The 27,075-nt window shown below is 40.1% G+C and overlaps 1 protein-coding gene across 1 annotated transcript in view; it reads left to right on the forward strand.

Moving 5' to 3' along the window:
* Nucleotides 1-10,044: 10,044 nt before the first annotated feature.
* Nucleotides 10,045-27,075, forward strand: part of TRPC4 (transient receptor potential cation channel subfamily C member 4) — a 134,823-nt gene continuing 117,792 nt past the window's right edge. Inside the window, exon 1 of the mRNA XM_050331615.1 lies at nt 10,045-10,536. The gene's annotated coding sequence lies outside the window, so the exon portion shown is untranslated. The remainder of the gene's footprint in view (nt 10,537-27,075) is intronic.

Raw genomic sequence — 27,075 nt, forward strand, 5'->3', positions numbered from 1 at the left:
AATGTATTTACATTAACTGCATCTTCTCCTCTTTCAGGCTTATCTGCATGATCATTCTAGTTATTGCATTCATTGTATTTTCAAAATCTAAATACTCAAGACTGATCTGGACTGATCTGATTGTAGAGAAACATTAACAAACTGATTTTGAAGAAATAATTATTTTCAAAGAGATGAAATAGTTATTTCAACATTTTTCTCAGTTCTGCCTCTGGTATTTGATTAATAGTTCTTGTGGCATTTAGAAAATGAAAACAATCAGCTTATCAAGCAAACCGGATCTTAACTTAAAAGGATGCAGTTGAGGTGATATAACTCAGTTTGCTTCATACACTTATGGACAAATTCCTCCTTCCGTGTTGCAATATTGCTTACATGTCCTTTCCCAGAAGGCCATGCTCAGCTGTGTTTCTGTGGGCTGTCAGGATGAGATTCACTGCAGATGTTTACATGCAGGCTAAGTGCTGATGGGTTCTGTCTTTGTAGTGATTGAGGAGAAAATGGCATTCCTATGGCAAGATGCATCCCATCTATGAAAACTTTTTGCCTAATCATTTTGTCTACATCAACGTCAATGCAGCTCATATGTAAGAAAGTATCTCATACAGATTCTTGTACTGTAGCTGTTTAACATCTGGTGAGGTGGTCTCACTGGAGTTCTTAGGACCTGCTCAGAAATTAGGAGCCCATGGAAGCAGGATCTGAGCACTACATTAAGTGCTGAACTATCCTGACATACAGAGGCTTCAGGGTCTCCAGGAGATGACAGTCTGACTATGACAGATCTCTACTTTCTTGATCCCCCACAGTGGTCCCACAACAGCACTGATGGAAAAGAAGCTTTTCTGTAAATCAATCACCCTGCCCACAGCAAGGGCAGCAGTGACCAGAAACAGGGGACAGACAGAGCAAGACTGTTTCCCCTTGTTCCCATGGAGTCAGTGATAAGCAGCTAAAGCTCTCTGCACAAAGACATACCTGCACAAAATGCCCAGAGAGATGACATGCTGTACTAGACTTTCACCAAATAAATCAAACAAACAGCTCTGTATAAAACTGTACCATATTTCTCTAAGTACAGTGCAAGAAAAGATACTGAACCGACATAAAATCTTGACCCTTTTCCTTCAGTGAAAAGTACATACACAGATATACACACACACACACACACACACACACACACACACAAATACAGGATGCACATTTTTCAACAAGATAAAACCTGACTTTTATTCTTTGAGTTAGAATTTAGCATGAAATTCTATAAAGCATGTGAGAAAAGAAATAAAAGAAAGAGAAGGGTAAAATTAATTCTTTGTGTGAGCCTCTTTCATGCCTCATGAAGATGCGCGCAAGGCTCTGCACCTTGCAGGTCTGTGCGATGACTGCAAATTGTCTCCACAGCACCATCCAGCGGCCTCTGCTTGGCTGTAAAACACCGCAGAAAACCAGCGCCTAGAAATCACACACACCTCAGGGCTGAAGTGAACAGCAACTTAGCCATATTCTCGCCATGCTTGTTCTTCTCTCTGTCCTGCCCATCTTCTGCCACTTCTCTTCAGTCAATAATTATGGGTAAAACACACTGGAGTAACTGGGGAATACAGTGGTATCTATTTATTTTAGGACAAATATAAGTTCAATCTCTCAGAATTAATCATTAAGCAATGTTCTGGAAATCTATGAAACAAATTATCTTGCATTTCTGTTACACATAATCAAATGTGAAGTAAATTTCTGTCAGCGTTTAACATCACTTGGAGAATGTAATACCAAAAATGTAGCTAAAGACTGCATTAAGTACTTCGAAATCCACGAAGCCAATTTCATACTGTTCTGTCACACAGACAAAAGAAAAAAAATCAGAAATCTACCAGAGCACTTTAAAATGATAATAATAAAAACATGAGTCAATTCTCTTTATTTCTGCCTAGCTATATAAAATCATAAAAGGTACGGGAAAAGAAATTGTTTTCAATGTTAAAGGAAAGTAACTTCAATCTTGAAATATCCTTTGATGTCCTCTACCTCTCTTAATGCCATCAATATGAGCTGCCATAAAAAAATATATGTGGCCATTATTCTTATCTATTAATAAGTCTCAGCAGCCAGTCTTGTTACAAGCAATCCTTTTTATATACAGATAATCCTCTTCCAGCACTTTACGTTCACGAAAACTATTAAAAAAAACCCCAACTATTTTTATCCAAAATGCAGAATCAGTGCAGCATCCATTCTAGGCAAACCTCTTATTGTAACTGTTGTTGCTACTTACAGGTCCTTTAATGGTTTTACAGGTATTTATGATGTCTTCCTAAATATTGAGCACACAGTCATAATGGAGCAATAGAGAAAGGGGATTGCCATATCATAAGTTAGAAAGAGTCTCAGGAACAGCACAGAAGAGGTATTTACAAGGCAGGAAGAGAGCTGATGACTCAAGCCAGAATATCTTCCATCCCCTACTTGTTCTAATATCTGTCTGCAAAATAAGTGAATTTTATATGCTCTGAGGTTCTACACACTTTCAACAAAACTCCCCAACCCAGCTTGAACTGTTGTCATTCTGCAGTTTTAGGAACCACATAATTAATATCCTGTAAAAGCCATACATTTTAAAAACTTCTCCCTTTCTCACACATTAAAAGAATTACTAATGTATTTGTCTGGTGGAGAGAGGAGGAGAAGAATTATATTTTTTTAAAAGCTTGGGTAATTAATCTGTGATTTGAAATTAAAACAGAATTCCAAATACAGGTCAAGGAAAAGATACATATACTTTACCAAAATGTTAGTTAAAAAAAATACTGAAGTGATAAAACTGCCAAAAAGCACCTTTAGGACAGGACTCAGTTGCGTGGTGCCATGTTAGGCTCTGTGGAGCTCCTGGACACTGGAAAATCTCACTTGTTGCTTTAGGTGGATTTGGACCTGCTGTAGGTTGGGGTTACACCTGCTGGCCTACGTGAGCCTTTGGGGCACCCTAAGGAATGTAAAAAGGTGTCTATGGTTAAGAGGTTGAATTCCTCATTTAAAGTCCTACTGCCTCAAATCACAATGGACACAAGCCAAAGTCCTCTGCTTGAATGCCCTGGTACCTTCCTGGCTTTCATGGGACTCTATCCAAAGGGAAGAATTCCCCATTTTCAAATGTATTTGGTCTCTTAAGCTACATATGCTTCCAAAGTCGAATCACGCTGTTCAAATGGCAACTTAGAGTGCAAACAGATTGGCTGCATGTCTTTCTTAAAAGCATGAAAACTCAGGTTCCCAAAATATCATCTATAAAAAGGGGTACACTAAGTTTTGGAGGAAAAAATGGCTCATTACAGACACTTAGAGAATTCTAAAGTAGAAAAAGACCCACTTACTTTTAGAAAAAATTCACATTTCAAAGATAAGGATTCCACAACTTTCTCATGTGAAATCTCCCAGTATTTACTTCTTTTTATAGTTAATAACTTCCTACTTATGTATAGTTTAGGTCTTCCTTGCTAAGATGAAGAATTGATTACTACTCCTGCTTCTGATGAATATGTTAGCTCTCACCTTAGCACAGTCTTTTTTCAGAGCTATAAACTATATGACATAACTCAAAAGTATCTTTTCATGGGCAGAACAAGCCCAGTTGATATATTCCTGAGAGATCACGTTACCTTATGATCTATGATAGCCTCCCTGCAGGTTCTTTTTATACACCGCTGTCAAACATGAGGTCTGAAGCAGACGTAAATTTCTGCTTAGTTAGAGCAAAACAACAGTTTCTCATGTGTTACACTCCTGGTTATACATCCTGAATGTCTACTGCTTTCTTGCCAATATTGCTTTTTTTTTGCAACAGCTTCTCATGGCTTACTCTCTCTGAGCATATGTTCCATAAAATCTTCAACCTTTTTCTACCAGACACTGAAGTATGTCATCACCTTCTTTTTTTGAAGTGCTGTTCTCTTCTGTTCTCAATCCTATTATTTCAAACTCATTTTTATAAGGTCTGAGAGGTCTCCATCTTTACATTTTTCAGCTGTTTCACCGCATTAAGAGAGAATACAATCTAGGCATATACTCTACGTTATGAGATCACACAAAGAATCACAGAACATTCTGAGTTGGAAGGGACCCACAAGGATCATCAAGTCCAACTCTTAAGTGAATGGCCCTTAAGGGGATCAACCTTGTGATCTTGACATCAATAGCACCATGTAAAAATATAACTCCACAATTCCAAGAAGAGCCTCCTTTTTGTGTGTTTAAGACATTCAATCACCTCTTCTCCCACACTGATTTAAGGTAGACCAATCTTTTGAAACCCTGTTTCACTTTTGGTGTCTGCCTTCTCTTTTAGCAGATCATAAACACATTATTGGTAACACAATGTTGCCTTCTCCTTTTCCCAGCCTTTCTTTCCTGAACAGCCTGTACCCTTCTCTATCAACACTCCAACCCTTTGATTTATCCTACGAAGTTATAGCTTTGTTTGTGTAGCAAGACATCTCGTTCTTTCTGTTTATTCCACATACTTAGAGATACCTAAAATGTCTGGCTAGTTGCCCAGGAATTCTGCCTCTTGTTTTCTTTTGTCTCCCAATTGAAATATCCCATTTGTTTCCCAGATTTCAGGTCTTTTGCAAGGTTACCAGCCTTATAAACACAGGTAAAGGTTTCAACTGCTTCAGCAAATTAGAAAGGGATAATTGCTTAGGTTTACTCTTCAACAAACTTTGGTTTGCCATTGCTGTCTTACAGCTTCTGTCATGCAATTCTGAGGATGATGATTCCAACATCTGATTGCGTGTGTCTATAACACTAGTATTTACATGTGAGATTCCATCTCCTATTAGAGCCAAAAGGGATTCAGATGTCTGTGTGTAGGTATCCAAAGCCTATATAATTTCACAGAATATTTGGTCTAACCTCCAGAAAGGTACAGATCACCCATACAACAGTTTCCTTGGCAAGGTGAGGCAGGTCAAAAACTATATGTTCACCTTCTGCAGGCATCTTGGATAGCCTTGGGAATCTCAAGCAGCACAAGGCATCTCCACTTTGCTTTTGCTTTTCCCCCCCTTCAGTAGAATGCTTAGACACTATTAAGGTTGTCCAAAAGTCAAAGCCACACTCAAAGCTGAGGTTTTCTCTAAGCTCCTATCATTGTATTAAGACACTTAGCAGTTCAGATGTGTACACTTTAATTCAGATGTCTCTCCTCTAGAACTGCATCCCACTCTAGCATTGAGTTCAATCCATTAGACCTGTACCTTCCTAAAACTCCTAGAGAAAGACTGACAGAAAAACCTCAAAAATGTAACAGCTAGGTATTCCAACAGAATGTAAGCGCTTAGTAGGAAGCACAGACATCTGAATATAATCACAGAGGACAAAAGTTAAATAGCTTTAAAAACCAGCAAAAACTTCAGTGATGTTACTCTGCTACTCATTAAAAAATTGCAAAAGAAAGCAGTGAACCTCAGTGCACCAAATTCCATCCTCTGATATCAGAAAAATAAGCTTAAATTATTCAAAAACTCTAGCTAGGAGAAGAAAGGAGAAAGAGCTTGTAGCATGTCAGTAAAATTAACAGATATGAATTCTGTAGAAGAGATAAATGTAGGCAAAGAAGTTTAATTGCTGTCCACCAAAAATAGGAATTGTTGCAATTTAAGTAGTAACAAAATGGGATTTCTACTTAGAATTCTGCACGCTCCCAATGTAAGTTTGCTATTTAATAAAATTAAATAGCAATTTAACTGTCAATAAAGCTAAGGAACTTGCTTACCTCTATAAAATTACAAACCCCAAACATCTTCTCACCTGAATAACTTGGGAGTCTTGAGGAAAAACTCAGAAAAGAACTGGCTTGTCATGACCTGAAAGTATGGTTGAGCAAACACCAAAATTTGGTATTGGAAATTTTTTCCAGTAGTTCACTTGTGTTTGACCCATTCTAATTTTTTTAACCTTTTAATGAAAACAAACTAAAACTAAGAAACAAAGAAATATAGTTCAAGATTCTAGTCTATCTGGCATAGAAGAACAGCCTGAGTGAAAGAGACCCAGAGCTAAGGTCAGTACTTGCCTGTTTTAAGGAAAGTGTTACTATTTATACATATTCCCTTGCATGTTTCTGTCTCTGTCTTCACTCACAACCCTTTTGCCCCAGTAAACCTTCATGAGAACTGTATTTCTGCCAATAAATGTTCCATAAAAAAAAAAGAGAAAGATTTCTGCTGGGGTTCCCCCCTTCTTTCACAGATTCCTCATGTTCTTCAGTCATTCAATGAAAGGAATCCCTTTTTCTCAAGTCTTGGAAACTCGAGTTTTGTCTAATGCTATTTAAGTACATAAATGGCAATACACTGAGTTATGCGAAAGAAAAGACTTAATAGTATGGAATGCTTGGTGTGGGCTGGCAGCAACAACAATTTACTGCTTGCAAAAAGTTCTGTCTAGGACAAGTGCATGGTCTGTAACAATAGAACCAATGGAATTAACTTGTTACAGATTTCATAAATTAGATTACTACAGCAAAAAAAAATTATAATCCTTATTCTGTGTACCAGTGTAGTCTCCAAAACAAATACAGGAAAAAAATCTAAACTGCAACAAGAGATATTGTACTGTGTGATTTCACATTTTTACATCATTGCTAATGAGCAGTACATCAGTAGAAGCATATTTAAAATTACATGAAAGGAATAGAAATCTGCGGAAATCTTCCTCCACCATACAGAAATAATAAAAATTAATGCAATTAATGTTTTAAATAATTGAATAAGATTATTTTAAATAGTTTAAACTTCTTCCTTATGCATATAAATCTCCATCTTTAAAGAAAATGTCATAGTCCCTTAAACATTCATACTACTAGTAAGAAAAGCTGTCATTAACACATAAAGAAAAGAAGATGAGATACAGAAATATTATGGCACCTTTTACCTGGTACTGACTGAGAAAATAGGGTTAAAATTTCTGCATTGCTTTTTTCTTTCTTCTTTAAAGATAATGAGCCATCTCTCCAGGTAAGACAATTCAGCTTCCCTGATTTGGGTAAATTAATGCTGAATCGCAGCTCCTGCAGCTGTTTTTACCTGTACCCATTAATATTAGAAGGTGAAATATCAATCAGTATTTTCTAAGTGCTCCAACTTTATCTTATTTTTCAAGTTGCCTTTAATTTTATGTGTTTTTTGTTTGTAGTAGTTTATGAAATCAAACTGAGAGATACATCCTAGTGATATTTGCACAAAGTGCAGAAAGAAGGGAAAAAATCTTTCTGCTTGGGATTTTGGATATATAAGATTTAGCTGAATTGCAAATGGTCAGCACCTGGGCATGCATCAGTAGGTGTTTTGAAGGGGATGGTGCAACATGGGGGGTAGAAATGGAGAAGATTCCAAGAGGAATGTAATTTGGTGTGACACTGTGAGCCGATTAAAGGAAGGTCCAGCCATGCTGTTACCTATCACCCCTAAAACCTCAATATGTGATACAGGTTTCACAGAATGTTTAATTTTTCCCCTTTTGCTTGCTCTTCTTTCCACAGTACTTACTGCTGAGAAACACTTGGCAGCTAGTACGTGTTAGGAATAAAACATACTAGCATACACTCAGAATGTTGCCAATATCCAGACCCGGCTGTCCCGAATCAGAGATAAAATTCTGTTTACTTAATTTTCAACTGAGTAATACCACACAGAGATTTTATCTGAACATTAGTTTAACAGCGAATTATAAGATTGGCAAGACCCACAGGAGACTGCTAACAGGTTATCATTCGTAAAATGACAGAAAACATAAAGCACATTGATAGTGTTATATTGCATTCACCCCTGCAAAGTAGAAATATCACATTTCTTTTCACAAATGCATAAAAAGACAAAGGAAATACTGTTAATTATAGAGGTATTTGCTTGTGAAAAAATAAAAATTTCACTCAAAACAGAAGCTGGCTTCTCAAGATCTAATAAGGAAATTCATGAGGAAAAAACCCATTCTCTGCTTGGTGAAGTACCTCTGAAAGTAAGTCATGATTACACTTCCAATCCGTAGCAACACAGTGCAATATCGGTAGTGTTGGTAGCCTGCACAAGGGGTACAGATACTCCAACAATAGCTAGATGGGCTCACACTACCATTTTCAATGCAATGCCATAGCCTTCACTGGAGGCTCTCAGCTGTCTAGGGTGCTTCTACTTACCCAATTCTCTCTCCTGACCTCTGTGTGGATATGCATGTACGTGTCTACGTGTGTATACACATACATATGCACATGTATGTGTGTTTACTCAAATGACTGGCTCAGCTTCCCAAAGCAGCCGCTTTTGGCATTTGATGTGTATTTGAACCAATATGAGCTCTCTCATGTGTTCAACATCTCTTAGGAAGAGGCATGCAGAGACCTGTTACAGCCTGCCTGTACTGTGCACTGCTCAGTGGCTTTTTTCTGAGCAGGTCCTCAAAGGCAGAATCTTTCTGCTGAAATCTCAACAATATCTAATTTGAGGCACGTCTAAAATACGTATGCAAGTGGTTCCCACAGCAGCCTGATGCAGAGGCTGGATGTTGCAACTGTGGAAGTTCCAGAGCAGAATCGATCTGGCATTTTCACTGGTCAGCTTAATGCAGATTAATTGTATCACCTCTACTGCCCGTGGAGGTCTGGTGCCTTCGAGTACAGTATGGCTGGCAATTCCTCCACATTCGCTGTAATGGCATTTTCAGGCTCGCCTGCTTCAGCAAGGGCTTCACTGCTCAGTGCGCTGGAACCTCTTCCAGGGACACAGCTGAAACCCAGCACTACGGATACTCTCGCTCTTCCCATTGTTTGCACCCCACACCCGCCGTCCTGCCTCGCCTGGCCCCGGCGGGGCAGGCAGCAAGGGGGCTCTTGGCAGCTGGGTTGTCTGTGCGCGCTCTGCTGAGACTCGGCCCTTCCCTGGCTTATTTCACCTCCTTCCTTCCCCGGAATGCCAAGTTGGAAGCCCTTCACCCAACGAGACGGCCAAAGTCAGAAAGCGGTGGCCTGCTGCCCGGCGGTGCCACGCGGGGAGCAGCCTCCCGGCGGGGAGGTGAGGCAGGGATGGGTAGGAGTGGAGGGATGCTTGCCCGAGTAGGGCGGGCTCAGTACGTACTCAGTACGGTGGCAGGTGCCACCCTGCCTGCACCGCGTCCAGACCCCAACATGGGGCCGAATCTAAAGTGTTCTCAAAAAAAAAAAAAAAAAAAAAAAAAAAGACAGCATGGTCTGTCGTGCATCTCTGTCTCTGCACATTGCATATTCTTCCTATCATATTTCTAAGTTGGAGCATTTAAGTTATGTTATAATTTTTTAGGGAAAATAAAAGTAAAGTGAGGAGTTGGTGTCTAGTAGCCTCGTCTCCTCCGCTCCTCTATTACAAATCCTGGCTGCGGCTCGGTCCCGTTCACGTCCAGGCCGGGCTGACCCAGCCGCACCGGGCGAGGCTGGCTCAGCACAAGGGCAGGGACCACCCGACTGGAGGCCGGGCCCAGGGGCGCACCGGGGCAGAGCCTCTACCGTGTCGCGGGAAAGGAGCGCCGGGCGCGCTGCCGGGATCCAATCGTGCTCGAAGCACGCCGGGCGAGGCCCCCGCGGAGGCGGACTCACGGAGCCGCACCGCGGCTGCATGGAGCGGGTTAGGGCTTTCCCAGATGCGGAGCGATGTGACAGCGAACTTTCTCCAGAGTCGAGGCTGCTCCTTGCTGCGTCCGCCCCTGAGCGGTCCCGAGCGGTGCGTGTTCTCAGTGGGTGCCTTCTCGCTGCTCCCTCTTGGCGAGGGGACAGCCGGTGAGTCCCGCACGGCGGAGCGCCCGGGGCCGTCCCCTGCGCGGAGCCCCGCGGAGCCGGGCGCGGTGCGCGGCGCGCCCGCAGGGGGCGCAGGCGGGCGGGCCGCGGCGGTGCGGGCGCGGCGGGCGAGGGAGCGGCGCGGCCGCGGGGGCAGCGCGGCGGGGGCGGGCGGGCGGAGGGGCGACCGCTGAGGCAGAGCTCGCTGCCGGCCGAGGAGGGAGCAGCAGCGGCGAGGACGGAGAACCCCGGCGTGTGCCGCTCTGCGCTCCTTCTGCCGGTATTTCGGTGTCTTTTCTTCCCCCGCCGCGCCGCGCAGCCTGCGCTCCGGAGGGGACCGCCGCATCGGGAGGAGCTGTTACTTTTTACAGCCGGCATGAGGCTCCCCGAGGGAACGAGGAGACGTCGCACTAAGCAGCCGGGGAAGAACCTGCTCCTCATCTGTTGCAGCGGAGCCCGGCGGCAGGCGCGGTTCCCCCGGCCGGAGGTGATGGGCACCCGCTGACTCGTGGGCGTGCGTCCGAGAGAGCCTGAATGTATGGCAAACATGGAGAAAATAAAGTAAAAAACGAGGATAGTGGATGAGATGGACGACAGCCAGTGAAATAAAACAGACACCTTCTAAAAGGATTTAATTTGCAAACGGGATTGAAAAGGGTACAACTTCCATGGGAAAATGTGACCTATTAAAACTGCTGACGGAAGATGCCGGCTGTCATCGCGAACACCTAAACCAAGTAAGTTCGCGTCAACTTTGTTCCTTTGATCTATTCTCTTTCTGAGCTTTTGATTACTTTTTTGTTCCTCTTACAAAAAAAAAAAAAAAAAAAAGAAAAAAGTCTCTAGGACTGTCTGAGGTAACTTTTTGTGCCAACGCAAGCAACATAAAACGACATCGTGAACACCCTTGGTGGCAGTCCAGAGGAGCATTAGGATCTCTTCCTTTCTCTTGTATGTAATAAACATGTTTTTCCCTAGCAGCCGCTGCCGTGGGAAGCAGCATCCATCGGTCACTGGATGACACCTGCAGGATAGCGGAGCGCCCGAGAGTCCCAGGGAGCGGGCGGGGGCCGCTCCGCGGGGGCGGAGGAGGCTCCGCATCTGCCCCCTGCGCCCGGCACGGGCGAGGGTGGCCGTAGGTGGGAGTCCCGCCGGCCCGGCCTCGCCCCTCTGGCTCCCGCGGGCCCGGACGGCGCTGAGCGCACCGCGGCCCCCGGCAGCGCCAGAGCGGGAGTTCACATGTCACGCACACGGGTGGGGTGCGGGAGCCGCGCCGCGGTGCTCCCCACGGTGCCGGCGCGGAGCCGGGGTGCAGCGAGGCTGCCGCTGCTGTCCCCCGGGACTGGCAACCCCAGCTGGGGTGTCCCCGCAGAGGTGCCCCCGCGAGGGGATCTCGCTCGCCGCCGGCGCAGTGTGCAGGGACCCTCCAGAGAAGGGTTTTGTCAGGGGTCCTATCAGGAAGCCGTCCCTGAGGGACCTGGAGGACGGTGGGATGCAGGTGGCTGGAGTAGAGGAGGATGAATTGGGCCGTGGGACGACTCACGGAGCACAGAAAGGGGCTAGTGGGGTTCATCCCTGCGTGGAGTTTACACCTGCAAGGTCCTGATTCTTGAGGAGATGGGACATAAGCCATGGTCCTGTTGGGAAGAAGCAGCTGATGCTCTGGAGGTTTAAATGCCGGCAGAAATTCACCCCTCTACAAGGAGATGCATCTGCGAAATTGTCTGCAGCTGGCAAAACCTGCATTCCTTGTTAATCTAATATTTCCCTGTTTTTACAAGGAAATGTCATTTATGGACTTTTGTTTTACTGGACTCAGTTGAGTGATTTCCTGTTAGCATGGCAACCAAATTTTATATTTCTCTAAGCACGACTTTTGAGATGGCTCTTCCAATGCTACAACACCTTTTAGGTGGAAGTAAATAAAAACACTTTCTAGTCGGTGTTTTTGTTACAGCAAATGGGTACTCCTCAAAAAAAGAAAACAGTAACATATTGCATCTTGTTTTAATCTGAGAAAGAAATATTTCTCTTTATAAGAAACAGTGCACATAGAGATTTTCCATAAAATTAAGTATAGACAGAATGGGAAATAGTTTAACTTCTACAAACTAAGGTAAACACCAACATTAATGCACCTCTAAGTCCAGTCTGCTTGACATTTCAAATCTAATTGTACTGCAGCGACATAGATGCTTCAGTGTTTACGTTACTTGCTCCAAAGCCCAGACCTGTATAGCTTATCAAGGTTATCTGTGCAAGCATACTGAATTTCCCATTAATGTAACCTCATTCACATAAGCGAGAGTTTTATGTACAGTCAGAGAAGCCAGGCATCAGAGTGAGACTGCTTTAGACCTGTCTTAGAATAGCAGAAATTCTGGATTTACAGAAGACCTGAGTTTACATCCCTTTTTCAAGCAAGATCAGAAATTAGCTTTGTCCTTTTATGTTAAAATAGCTGAAACCACACAGTTTGGTTTTCCTTTGGTGTTGCCTTCTACAGTGAAAAATCTTGGTTTTGTTTGCATAGGGATTGAGTTCTTTACTATTTTTTTCCCTGTTTTTCATCAGCTGTTCAGACTTGTTAGATGAGACTTTATTTGGAAACATCAAAACAAAAATATGTCTGTCTTTTAAATTTAACTTCAGCCACTTACTCTGACTCTATGTATAGTAGTCATTGCCCTTAAAATAGCTCCAGAAAAAAATTCCATTTCTTCTTATCTCATGTTATTTAGAGCCAAATACTGCTAACTGAAATTTAAGTCAATTGAGGTCACTACAGATCTGGTATGATTTTGATTATCTTTCTGAGATATCTTTGCTTATCTCCTGAAAACGTTGGGCTCCAAGCAATGAGGTGACAGTAGAATTGCATTACTGCAGTGTGGAAAGCCCACCAACTATATATTAAAGGGCAGACATAAAGAAAACTGTTAAGGGATTAACTTTCACCTTTGCATGTGTGTGTATATGTTGACTGAGTTAAATGACAAGGGAAAATGTACATGACTGCTTCTCCCAATTCCTGAGACTTGTCCCTATGCTGGTCCCCATGGCAGCTTTTTCTGGGATTTGAGTCACTGGAGTGAAGAGGAATCAACAGGGAAAATCCTGTGTGGCAACTCTGCCTGCCTCTGGTGATGCTGGTAATTAGTGCTAAAGGGACTGAATTAATATTGAAAATAATGACTAAGTCATCAAAACTTTTCTTACAGAAAGGCAACATAGCAGCAGGAATAAGACTCTGTTTTAGGAAAGAGCAGAGAAGAACAGATGAAGCATTGTTCTGTTCAGACACTTAATGGTTTTATGAGTATCAGATTTATCATTACTTCTTCTGTTTAGTTTTAAGTAGTGGTGGGTTATATTCTGGTTACTTTCTCAATTATATTTTTAATTACTGAAAGAAGGTTGAACGTAAACCTTTGTGTATAAATCAGTCTTCCATCACCATGTTTTGTGACAACAAACAAAATCTCAGAAACCACCTGTTTTAGAAGTCCTGAATCCAAAGGCCAAACTTACTCTTACTTTACTACACTGAAACTACTTTAGGTAGTGTAGCATATTGTTAGTATAACACCAGCAACAACGTTTCCAGGATTCTCACATCCACTGGGATTTGTTGCTGTGGGGAAAAAAAAAAAACAAATCACCTGACTAAAATTGTATTAATTAATGTAGTTTTATGTAGTCAATAAAGAGAAAGGCTGAGCAAATTAAATCTTCTTTCTGTAACAGATACTTGTGCAGAAATCCTTCATAGGTGCTTTATCATTCAGTCAAATAGAATTTGAGACTGTCAAGAGGAACAACTGAAAATAAGACATAATTTCTTTGCGCAGTGAATTAAAAGTTTTTCAGTGTGCCATGAAGACAAAACGAACAAATAAATGAGTTATCTGTTGTATCATGTTCTTCTTGGAGTTGTGGGTTGTGGTTTTTTTGGTTTTGTTTTTTTCTTTTTTCCCTTCAAACTTCTATTTTGGTTTAAATTCTTGAAGTATTTCCTCTAGTGTTTTACAACTACATATTTCTAATTTAGATCGTGACTGGTGTGAGACAAAAACTGAAAAGAACTTTGGATAAAAATTAAGGATTTTTACAGCTAAGCTGTTTTTCAGCAAATGTGGGCTGAAGTGGGACAGGAAAACTTCCTTGAATTTGAGTAAATTTTAGATCTGTCTATGATTATGGACTGATCAAACCTAATCTCTGAAGTCTGTGACAGCTTCTGCAATTGCTTGGTCACTGAGTCTGTGCTCAATGCATTAATCTCAAAAGCCTCTGGCATACTTGTGCCTGTCAGATGAACCATTTGAATATTGTAGTAAAATTATCTGGTATATTATTTGATGGGTAGAAAGGGTAACAGTAGATGGAGAGCGATTTTTCACTGTGCTTTTCTGAGGCAGGGGTTGTTGGATTCTTCTGTAGATACTCTCCCTGTATCATTGAAAACTTCTGAGGAGCAATCAACCTTTGCCCAGGAGGCAAAGGCCCTCATCCCACCACTGGTGCATGGACAGTCACTGAGCAGCCAAGCCATGTGGTGGTGTTCCTAAGGTCTTCTGGTCCTAGCTGAGTACACACTGGTTTTCCAGGATACACAAGATCTTTTTGGTTTGTTTTGGTTTGGTTTTTGAAGTGATTTCTTCTGATACCAGTTTTAAGGTCTACAAATACATCCTTGCTTGGATCAGAGAATAGTAAATCTTATTCTACCTTCATTCACGCCTAAGACCATACTGGAAAAACAGCTAATAGGCTCCTCATGTCCTTGTGCCAGCTAGTCTTGCAAAGTGCAGTTCAGCTGACTTAGAGATGGCACTGTAGGAGGACATCAGTTTCATGTAGGTCTTGTAGCATACAGGCTATCCTTTTGTGGCTACATCTGTGATAAGCCTGAACTGACATGAAGTAACTATTTGTCAGCTACTAAGGTGAACCTGTAGTATTTCTGTTCCTTTCTTAGACAGAAAGGCAGCAGAAGCAGAGAGTAAACCATCCTCTGTATTTTGTTGTCTCCTTTATACCAGAACAAGCATCCTGTCTTTGTAACTATGCAGCAAGAGCCAAGACAAGGAACCTTTCTTCTTAAGCTAGATTAGCTGCATCCCTACTGTGCAGAGCAGGCTGTAGTAGTACATCATAAAGGTTGAATAAGCATAGAAGTCAGTAGATCCAGGACAAATGGTTGCAATCATCAGGCTAAAATGTACGTTCAGAAAAAACAAACAAACAAACAAACCAAAACATGCATACTTATAAACATGCACATGCTCCAAGGTGCTATGCTAACAATCTGTAAATAGCATGAACTCGGAACTGCCTGTTGGACGTACCCTTCTGTAAGTTTGCCAGCTGTCACCACTGCAATCCAGTTTCCTTACACAGAATTCTTCAAAACTTAGAGTCTTATGCAAACTGTCAATAACTGCTTAAAACTTTTGTCACTTTTCAGCTCAGGTGTCTGGTTCTCATGTCTGTGAGAGAGAGACAGCTGCTGCCAAAGAGCCCGAGGAATTTCTCAGTGATGGCTGAGTAGTGGGCATGATTATTAACCCAGGTCATAGAGCATGAGAGGAGCATTAACATAGCTCTGTATTAGAGAGAAGTTTACCTGGCCTGAGAGCTTTGCTTACTCTTTATGAAGTGATATAGGCATTCTGCTGGTAAGGACCTTACTGTAGTAGACTTTGCATGAGACTGACTGGGAACTGAAATTTCTCTCTTTTTCTCCCTTTAACCATCATTTAATCAAAGTACCCACTCACATCAGGGGAAGTTAGCAGTCCTAGGAAATCAATACCGTCCGGTGTTCATTAAATTAATGGACAAACCTTTGCCTGTGTTCCTTCTGTGATGCTCTAAATCAAGCGAAGAATACTAAAAGCCTCTATTTTGAAGATGATATTTGTAGCATTCCCTACCATACAGATGTTTTTAGGAGAGTAGCAGTTCGTTGTCAGACCTGAGAGTACTGGACTAAGAAGATGGAGCACTAAGTTTACATTCAATGAAAATTATATCGCCTTCTGTGTTTTTTCTTCCTAAAAATTGATGTAATTTAAATGTAGTTCATCTTGTCAATAAATATTTTATTCCATGCATTGATTTGCTACTGTCCTTCCAATTATAAAAGTAAAACAGGCCAATTTACTTTTTTGAGTAAAGGAATGAACAATGGGATTGTAGCAGAAATAGAGGATCATATTAGCTCTGATTTAAGGCTACCCCCAGTACGTTTGTGTATAGTAATTTAAATAAAAAACATTTTTTATGACAAATTTAGAAAGCTCTAAGAAAGGATTTTTGCAGCAAAGGTCTGTTGTTTATTTTTCACCTAACCCCCACAATTTTGACTGTAGCTATAAACACCAATCGCTTACGTTCCTTGTATAGTCACTAGAGAGAGACAGAAACCTCTAGTGAACAAACTAATCCATCCAATTTATACCTGACATTGAGTGGAAAGAATCAGGTATTTGATTTTGCTGATTGTTGTTTGATTTCACAAGCTGATGTAAGGCAAGAAGAACCTTACCCTAGTGGTCTCAACCCTCCTCTCCCCCCCCCCCAAATAACTATTTTCAGAGAACACAATAAATAGACATGGTTTTCTTCTAAGGTCTCTTAATGTCCTATTGACTTTCATGATATTGATGTAGATATTGTAACAATAACAGATGGCTGCAGTAGAATTTAAATATCCCGTTGTCTCTTCTCACAGTTTTGAAGAGTTTATGGTTGCATTGGGTAGCTGAAATACAGCTTCTAGCTGTGCCAAGGGAAATGGGAGTGTTAGCTGGGCTATTGCAAAAGAAGAACATACAGTTCTGGGTGCTCACATCCTGCCTCCTGCGAGTGCAAGGTGTCTCTTTTCTGGAGGGAACACATTGCATCTGTGGAGCAAGGGAAAGCAAACACAGACTCTCTTCAAATGCTCTCAGCATTGCCAATGCCACAGTGTAGCTTGGTCTACCGAACACATCATTACAACAGAAATTATCTCTCAATGATGACGTTGTTTTAACTGCTGTTCATGTGGAAATGTTCATTATTAATTAACACTTCAAAATCAGCGCTTCAGCTGTGCTTCAGCACTGATTGCTACATGGATCCTTCCTATCTTCCACTGGAAAATAACTAAAATATCCCATTTGTGTTTTGCTTATACTGACACCATTTTTTTTAGATTGGGAGAGATACTGGACATTCATTTTTGATGGTAATCACTGAAACTGATGAGAGCTGCAATCAATCCCTTGGACTTGTTTATGCTGGCATAGTGAGTTTGTTTTTCAAATTTGGTGTGTTCTATAGAACATTTATACCTGCAACAACATCAGTTTCAAAAACATATGCTTTCCCTATAGAGGCATTAACTAGCTAGCAGACTCCCTACATAAGGAATTTTTGGTAAATAAAACCAAAACCAAGTTGCCTACAGAACAGTTGGCTAATTTGCCTTAAGCCTCTTAGCTACAAAACTGTCACTCAAAAGGCAGTAACTAACTGCTTGTCTTTGAATTCATCTAGACACCATAACCTCTGAGTCTGTATAGGCTTTAGAAAGAACTTGGTAACTTCAGACGGTGATTCATATGACCTATCTTGAAGAAAATTAATTGCCCTCTGCAGGGGGTGCATTTTTTCCTATTTGTAATAAGGGAAAATTGGGATGACAAACCAGCTTTGGCTGTCAGTGTTTTGGATTCCTATCCTATCGAATCTGTGTCTCACCTTTTTTTTTTCAAATGTTTTAAACTGAAGCACTTTATCGTGTCACATAGTGATTAATAAAGCTTCCTAAGTCTAATATGAAGAATGTGCTGTAGTAATTTTTCAAAACTACTAAGTAACCTGGTACCTATGGCGCAGAGATCACATATTGCAAATTGATGGCATAGGTAGGTATCTGCACTAATGCCTGGGCTGTAACTACTCTCGTATTTTCTTGTAAAAGAGATCAAGGTCAGTGCAGAGCAATTGAAAAATAATATTTTTGTCTGCCCAATTACATAAAAATATTTTGTTAATGATTGTTTAACTTAGTGATATTAACTTTGTGCATATTTGTTTACGCACTGATGCCAGTGGTACCAAGTACTGATGTGATTTGAGATGATTACATTTATTTTGCTGCAATGTCTTTATGTAGAACTAAACTTTCACATAACTCTTTTTACTTTTTTTTTAATTTAAAATTTTCTTCTTTCACAAGACTTAAAACAAGCAGGTGGAGCAGAGATTTGAAACATCCTTCTTTTCAGTGTGATTTTGCCCTTAGGGGAAGGAAGCAGGGATGTTCAGAGAGCTGGGTTGCATTTCATTGGTTAGGCACTAGTCTAGGCTCAGAGCTGCACTGACTGACTGAACTAACTGACTGCATAAGCTGGATTTATAAGGATGGGTTAGGATCAAAGAAGGATTTCTCAGTCATCCTGAGAAATCATCTCAGTCATCCTGAGTAAATTATGCTACCTGAATCCCACATGTCAGGGTCCTTATTTTCAGGAAGAGTCATTGCTGATTAATAATTCTTTTCAGTGGTAATTTACAACCAGGCTTCTCTTAAAACCAAGGTTTGCTGACTTTGGGCAAGATAGCAAGGGCATGAGTATGACTTCGAGGAGGATAGAATGGACAGAGCAAGAGGCCTTTTCATTTCAAAGCAATCACGTAAATAAATAAGCATCAATGAAGACCATGACAATTGAGAGACACTAGTGCATTCAAATAGGTTAGCTTGTGCCCATCATACTCCCACTGACAGTTAAGTAATAGACATATTTAAAGGCTTGATTTTCTTCTGGAAACATAGTGGTTTGGTAGACAATATAGTGGGGTAAAATGGCATTTTAGTTATCTTACTCCATTAGTGTTTTCTTGCCTAATTCTTGCCTAATTGTCTATTTACTGTTATTTTAACACTTTACTTAAACCTATGAAAAAGAAAGTCTACAATAAAAATTACCTAAATCAATCAACAACTCATAATAGCAGAGCTTTATGGTCAGCGCATGATGGAATTCATTTTAAGAAATAAGATTCTATCTGTGTTTTGTAATTTAACCTTAATTCAAGAAAGTATTCAAGCGTAAAGAAGCTTTGGTGTTCTACTGAAAGCAGAGCTTCAGAGGATGCTTCTTGTTAAGCGTTGGCTTTGTTCCTCTTCTTAGTATGAGACATTTTCCTGAATATTTATATATTTGTTGTAGGTTGCTACTGTGTGTGTTCTTTGGTGTTAGAGAAATATGAAGATCACAGATGAATTTAAAATGATAGTAATTGTCAAAGTAATTTGAAATTCTAACACACTTATATGAAATTTTACAAAATACAAAATGAAACAATTGTGCCTTCTCATCAATCATACATGTGTTGCTTCACATGGAAAATGTAATTTTGAAAATTTGTCCCCTTGCTTTCAAGAGAATTATAATGCTCTGGCAGCTTCTTGTTTCTTCTCAATAATTTAGCAGTTTATGAAAAATGTATTGTGTCTACTTCTCCACTGTGATGCAGTCAATGCAATTACAAGTTGTGGAGAATCTAATCCAAAATCTTGCCACTCTTGAGTGTTTTAGAAAAATATGTAGTCCTAAAACATTTGCCATCGTTGCTATGGTTGCAACCTGCATCTGTCCTGTGTAATACACATTTTTCTCCATCCCCTGTCTAAGTACTTTTTTCTGTTGCAGTGTACAGACTCATATATTGAATCTTCATGGAGGGAAGCAGTGAATCTTTCTTTTAAGTATACTGCTATAGTTGATGAGAACTAAAATCTGACTGCATCTGATTATAAGAATTCCTGCTTCTTTCTGTTGCTGGGAAGTTTGCTTTTAGATGACAATCAAGTAGGAAATGACACGTGCAATTTTTAAATCAAATTTCCTTTTAATAGCTTGTAAAACATTCAGGAGCTGTTCTGAACATTTTTTTTATAGAATTGCCAGAGAACTGATTGCCATTTCATGGGTATAGCACATCGAATGAAAACAGTCTTGGAATCTCTATTATAAGCAAAACTCTACTGTAGTATTATATATTAAATGTGTTCAAGCTACTATTAATACCTCTAATAGATCACATATACTTTATTGAACCTAAGGTAAAATAGTTTCAACATTTTATCTACTTATGTCAACCATGAAAACAGGCTGTTGTGTTATGAAGGAATGATCAAAATTTATGTTCAGTTTCCTCAGTTTTGCTTAAAATCTTGTAACATTTCAATAATTCTTGAGTAGTAGCTCAAAACACCGCGGTAGTAGTTTCCAATGTGGGTATTACACTACCAGGTTTAATAGGAAAGGCAGATAACTCTATTTATATTTTGATAATTTTGAAGGTAATAATAGTGTCTGCATTCATAATGTGAATGGTTTCCATAGTTATGGATGCCCCAATTGTATTCTGTGCCAAAATATGCTTATAGATACTTACAGTTTTGTGCATATATACAAGTAGTGCATGTCTTTATATACACACGTAGCAGAAGAATGCATGTATATTTACATATATAGAGAGATATTTATGTGCACTCTGTGACTGAGACACATGAAAGGTTAATTTTTGCTCTAGTGAGTGAAAGAGAAGAGCTACCCAGAGATCAGGAATACAGCCTATTAAAGTATCTATATTGTGTGTGTACTGCAGAGTTATATTTGTATCTTGTTGGCAGTGAATATTTACCTCTCTCTGCACTTGCTTATATGATTTAAATGCTATGTGTCTGAGTCCAGCTCTTGGCCAGGTATGGCTTCTTTGCCACCCCAAAGAGAGAAGAGCTGTGAATTTAACTTAATGGCAACCAGGACATGGAAAATTTGTAGGCAGTTCCCTTCCCCATGAGTTTAGAGACTAGCTGAAGGTGGAGGCTTCTTAAAAGCCAGCAATTTCTGGCCATACAGCTGACAGCCCTAACACTGTGCAAACTCAGATACAGCTCCTAGAAAAGAATTTTTTTCTTAAGTCTAGTAGCAAGTACGGCTTGACCAGGACTGATCCATTATCTTTCACTTTGTTTGTTATCCAGAAGGAAATTTTTTTGGTAGACTTTTATGTAGAAATAATAACTCATCCAATTAAAAACACAACAGTCTATTATTCAGCTTCATGTAAGTCTAACAAAAACTTTTTTAACTGTTTGATCCTTAGATGAACTGCGCATGATAGCTGTCAGGGGAAACTTCTGAAAGGAGACAGGATACTCTTGTGCTACACTGCTTCAAAACTTCCTCAGAAATCTGCTGTTGAGTGTAGAGACCAAAGTTTACATAATATGAATTGAAAAGGTAGTCCAGAGAAGGTGTGGATGCCCCATCCCTGGAAATGTTCAAGGCCAGGTTGTATAGGGTTTTGAGCAAGCTGAGCTAGTGGGTGGCATCCCTGCTTATGGCAGAGGGATTGGAACTAGATGACCTTTAATGTCCCTTCCAACCTGAACCTTTCTCTGAATCTGTGATATGATCCTTCAGGATCCTCGTGGAGGTTTTACAAAGGGTCACTGCAGCAGCAGAAGCCTTGGAGCTGATTATCTTTTGTGATCTCCAGCACTTAAGTGTAAGAAGTGTAAGAATAAAGGAGGAGGATACAGACACAGTGAAAAAAGTGTAAATGGTGTATATGATCAAAGCCTGAGTCATCAATCATCAGTATCTATCATCTGCAGATAACTTATCCACTGCCTTTCAGTGCTAGCTGGTAACTTATGCAGTGAAACTGGTAGCTTCCCAGATCAAATAAAGGTAAGTTCTAAGTGCTACTAATAAAATACGGGGATTTGACTTCGATTGCCAGGTCAGAAATTAAGATGATAGCCAAAAGCTGCACACAAAATAGATTTGCCAGCTCGAGTGAACTCAGTAGCAGTGGTTCTGAGAAACAGATAAAGTCCATTTTTGCTGAGGTCCATAAAGCAGGCTCTTTTCTTCATGGATTGGGTGATAGATTTTCACAGACATGTTTTCACAGTTTTTTCCTCAAATAGCTTACTCTTATCTCGTTGTTGTTTTATAAGCATATATTCCATTTTTAATAATCTTAATTATTTCACAGTTTCATACAAAAAACCCCAAACTACCCAAGGTCTGTCTAAATGCTAGAACACAGACAAACCTGAGGGTATTGGGACTCCTCGTTCAGCTGTCTAGGCCTTGAATGCCAATGCGGTGAAACTGAATAGTCCTCTTCTGGGGAAAATCATTGTCTTCAGGTATACAAGAGACTGCAACAACCTCAGAAAGTCCATTATTGAGTGAGAAATCCTAAATAATCGTAGCTTAATATCTCTAGACTGCTTACAGTGAATCTGTTTCTAATCAGAGGGCTGAAGTTGCAAAAAAGGTAACAAGTGCAAGGTTTCTCTCTCTCCTTTTCTTCTGCTGTCTTCTGGGCTTTTAGTAGTGGTCAGAAACATGACTGAAGTAAAACAGATAAGTACAGGCATCCCCAAGTTTCCTATAATGCTGAAAACAAGGAGAGGACATTTCCAAATTGTCTATTTCAAGTTTTATAAAAAAAAAAAAAAAGGAAAGAAGTTTCTGCAGGATTAGAGGTGTAAACTGGATTTGAGTTGGGAACAGAAGACAGTAGTAATTAACACTATTTTGAAAGAAGGTTTAACAACTGTTCAATTTCAAAAGATTGAGAAGCTGCTCAAGGAAAACACAGAGACTAGGAGGAAGCACACTGGGGAATAGACAAATATTGAAGAGATTACAAAGAGGTTTTAGGAGTAGATAAAACTGTGGTTTGCTGATGGGGAAAGAGATGACTGGAAGTAGAAGATTAAAAGATTGAGTGATACAATAAAGCTAGATCACAGTGAGTCAAAAAGTTACAAAAATCACTTGCTTTGTCATTTTCTAGTGCTGATGACTGAAAGGGGTAGTAGTAATTTGAGAAACAATAGGTTTTAGGCTATAGAATAACTAGACCTATTGAGTTGCGTTTGTAGTGTAGTTGTACTTATACACATGTTAATTCTGCATTGCTTTCTGACCTATACTCTTTGGCACATTTAAACAAAAATCCTGTAATTATGAATTTATTTATCATTTCCTTAACCCCAGCCTACATAAGTCAAACTTTGCTTTGCTAGTGCCTTCCTCTGTGATATTACTTCAGCTGCTGCATAGTTGTAATGTCTTGGGTATTTTAGCAGCAGTCAGGGTTGAGAGACACTATGAGAGGTGGGACAAACTGGCTTACTGGAGTGTTGGCAGTAGAGGATGGATGGAGCATTTTACTATATACCATTTTGGAGACTTCACATGAAAGAAACTGAAGGGTGCATGAGAATGTGCTTAAAATTTCCTGGGAAAACATAAAGAAAACAAAATATGATAATACCACTGGAGCCTTAAATAACATTATCTGTGTGACACCAAAGTCAGCTATGTATTGTCGATGTAATTGCTGAACTACAGCGGTCCTGGCAACTTTTGAGAATCAAATGTATCATGCATTTAGGTATATAAAATTCTTAATCATATTTAATATTCTCTAGCTGTTGAATAAGAAGCAACACAGGCCAAGAACTAGTCGGTGTCTTGGCAGTCAAGTAGGAGAGACTCCAAGCAAAGAAATAGTTAGAACAGATCTCTGAAAATGAATATACTCTACTTGAACAGACAGATGAAGCTGGGCAATAAAAACAATCAATTTTTTTCAAATAAAAACAATCGAAAGATTACCTTTTGAAGTGTCAACTAATCTTGATAATTTGTCTCTTTCAAACTATTGTAAAAATTGTATTATTACTTTCTCTAGATGTAAGTGTTTATTTCCTGAGTACAGGGTATGCGTTATCTGTGCAAAGTAACACAATGAACTTGTGAACTGTAGTAGATTACAACCTAGAAAATAGATAATAATGTATGTGAAGAAAATAAGCCGTTTTGACATGATTGGAAATTTTTCAACTGATTTGAATACAGTCACAGCCTTACTGCCTGCATCTAATTTTTTTTAAGCCTAATAGCATGTGTTTAACAGTGGCAAAATGTCTGTTTATAGACAGAAGTACAGTAACAGACTACCATTATATACCATTGTTTTATGTAGTACTCTCCCAGAATCCAGTTTTAGTGCACAGTCTTTCTTTGCCAGATACAGTTTCTCTGTGTTTTGGAATCCTCTCTGGGTTTTCATTTCATAAACTCATCCAATCTTCTGTGTAACCAATAGATAATTTTAGCATCTTCAAAATCCTTCAGCAATGAATTCCTCAAGTAACTGCCTGAAGACTCATCAGCTCTTTTTTTCTTGAACCTGACTCTTTCTGCCTTTGTTTGATTGCTTCTGGATCTCATACCTGAAAAGCCAATGAACAATTAAGCCGTGTCTGTCCTTTATTAATTACACAGACCCGTATTACACCTTCCATCTGTAATTCTTTTATAGAGTGTAGATTTGTATCTTACTTTGTCATACCACTTCTGGAAGTTCTTGTGTTTAATCATTCTGCTGCCCTTGTCTGAGTGTTTTTTGGTGCTACTGGCTCCTTTTTTTGAGATAAGTAGCCTAGAAATGCACGTTCAGTCCTTTGTGCCACTCTGAAACTACAGACACACATACATTTGCATTAGCATGAGTGAAGCAAATTTTGTTTGACAGGAAGTGGCATAGTAATTAGAGAAAATTCATCTTATCTTTTGGGAACCGTAAGTCCAAATTGTTTGCCTTGTCCCTTTTTACAAAAGAAGAGTTACAGAATACTTTTTTTCCCTCAGGCCAACTTGGCAGAGGTAGCTAAGGCATGTGGGAATATGACTGATCATGACTTATTTAGGCACAGACAAGAAAGGAATATTTGTAAATTATCTTGTAGTTTGTTTACAGCAGTGTATTTCAATGCTGGGAGCATATCTTCTATTCTTCTAATTGAAACAAAGATCAAATAGCTCTGAAAAACCTGAATCATTATCTTGTAGAAATGCTTGTTAATGCTAGTAATCAGTTCTTTTAGTTCCTGTACATGTGTTAAAATTCTGCTTATTACTCACTGTAGCATATGGATTTAATGCAAATTGTAGAAGAACTTTCACATTCACTTGAACTTTCACTGGTTTTGCACTCTAATGACTCTCTGTCCAGCTGATCTTGTCATTCTGAGTTTGTTAAAAGTGCATCTCAGGCTATGGAACTGTAGAATTTAAGAGAATAGGAATTTTCTGAGTCATATAATACTGAAAATAAGAGTAGGGAGACTACTCACTGAGCCATGTAGGATCCACTGTTATTTTCTGTCTTTTGCTCGCTAATCACACGTATCACAAAGTTACAATCCCGCTTTTTCTTCAGACTTGAAGGGTATATTTTAAGTGTATGTGTTTCTCTTCAAGACAGCCAAAGAAAATAAATAAGAGATTCTTTAACAAAAAGTTAACAGTTCAGCTGGTTTTCCATTTTGCCTGTTGGGAAAAGGAGCCATCATTTAATCTCATTTCTCTCATATCTACCTGACAAAAATAGAATTTATATTATTGTACTGTTGAGATGCATTCATAGTCGAGTTCCCTTCAGTTGGCACTGACAGAAACATAACCCAGCCATGGGCTAGGACAATTCTGATTTTCACCACAGTAATGTTGATGGTATTGACATAGATCACACACTCTGACAACACTTCTCTACCCAAACCCATGGGGGATCACACATTTGTGCTACTCTTTCAGAAAGAAAAAGTCTCAGCCTGCATTGTTTCATTTGCATCCATACCACAAGCTTCAGTCCTTCATGTACTACTCTAGTGTGGGGATAGTTCTTCAGGAACAGACTGCTCCAGCACAGGTTTCCTCCAGGGCCACAGCTTCCTTTGGGCACATCCATGCTCTGGTGTGGGGTCCTCCATAGGCTACAGATGGATCTCTGCTCCCTCATTTGACTCCCGTGAGTTGCAGGGGGACAATCTTCTTCACCATTGTTGCCTAAAAGACTGCAGAGAAAAAGACTCCAGGCCAATTTAGTGTAGGAGATGATGAAGAGAGCAGATCCTTCAGAGTCCCTAGGCCTAGAGGAATACATACCACACGCACACCCTCATACAGTGGTTCTGAGGGTTCATGATTTTATAACGAGGTCCATCCAATCCCAATTTGTCCATCCCCGGTTCTGCCCCGTTCTGCCCCCTGACATGCCCCTTCAGGAATTGGGTCTGGAGGGTGTTTGGGACCTCTTTGTTCTCATCTTCATCTTCTTCGCAGCATGTACAGTCCTTGGAGTTCCTCCAGAGTTCTGGGCTTGAGGGCTTGCTGTGTCTGTTGTCATCTGGTCCAGGCCATGGGCTGCAAGGGAATCTTTGCTCTGGCACCTGGAGCACCTCCCCCCTCCTTCTTCACTGGAGGTATCTGCATAGATGTTTCTCTCGCATTTTCTGACTCCTCTCTCCAGCTGCTGTGATGCAGCAATTCTTCCGTTTCTTCACTATGTTCTCATGGAGGTGCTATCACTGTTGATGATGGGCTGGGCCTTGGCCAACAGTGGGTCCACCTTGGGACTGGCTGGCATTGGCTGTACTGGAAATGGGGAAAGCTTCTGGTATCTTCTCACAGAAGTCACTCCTGAAGTCCACCCTTGCCCCCATGAAAGCCTTGCCATGCAAATCCAACAGATCAAGACTTAGCTCCTCTAAATTCATTATACTAGTTCAAAAAGCACACTCTTCACATTACGTCTTAATGTCTCTGCAATTAAGGGGTCTTACTTCTCATTAACCAGTTTCTTCCTTTTCTTCTTGAAGTCATTGTACTTACCTGCAGTGGTCCAAAGCAGATGTTGTTTATCCTGAAGGAACACATTTTCTAATGGCACTGTTATTATTAACAAAAGCACATTATAAAAAAGGGATTAGACAGTGATTGGTTACATCTTATCTAATTTTACAAACGTGAATAAAGAAATAGACATCTAAAATTTTAATTATTCATTGGTGTAAAATTAAAGGTAAGTATCATTTCATTTTAAGGCTGCTTGGGATGCAAAAGTATTTACACATACATTTTGGAGGTAATTATCAACAGAAATTATTATCTTGTTTATGAGAATCAAGAGTGAGTCACAGAGAAACAGGGGAAGAAAGAATTCCTATGAGCCAGACAAGACAGACCTCTCTGCTCCATCAGAACTGCTAGAAGCGTATCTAATGAAGGAACAAACCGCAAAGGCAGACACTGGAGATATATTTCCAAGCAAGGCATCTAGATCTTGCTATTGCCAAATATGGTCTGTTTATACTCATCATAAATGTTAATGCT

This window comes from Myiozetetes cayanensis, unplaced genomic scaffold (assembly GCF_022539395.1).
Source record: "Myiozetetes cayanensis isolate MyiCay16 unplaced genomic scaffold, myiCay2020 scf5-8, whole genome shotgun sequence".
Lineage (NCBI taxonomy): Eukaryota > Metazoa > Chordata > Aves > Passeriformes > Tyrannidae > Myiozetetes > Myiozetetes cayanensis.